Genomic DNA, 303 nt, shown 5'->3' on the forward strand with positions numbered 1-303 from the left:
GGACACATGAGTGTGCGTGGTATGACAGAACTATACAAAAGAGGATTGTTGAGGGGAGTCAGCAAATGCAAGCTAGATTTGTGCAAGTATTGTGTGCTTGGGAAATAAACACGAGTTAGTTTCAAGGCTGGCCAACACAGGACTCGAGGCATTCTAGATTATGTCCACACTGATGTATGGGGACCCACTCAGGAACCATCCCTAGGAGGTTCTAGGTATTTTGTTATTTCGTTGATGACTTTTCTCGCAAGGTCTGGGTATATTTTCTGAAGCATAAGTCAGAAGTCTTTGCCAAGTTCAAGG

The sequence above is a fragment of the Lupinus angustifolius genome, chromosome LG04, assembly GCF_001865875.1.
Source record: "Lupinus angustifolius cultivar Tanjil chromosome LG04, LupAngTanjil_v1.0, whole genome shotgun sequence".
In the NCBI taxonomy this organism is placed as follows: Eukaryota; Viridiplantae; Streptophyta; class Magnoliopsida; order Fabales; family Fabaceae; genus Lupinus; species Lupinus angustifolius.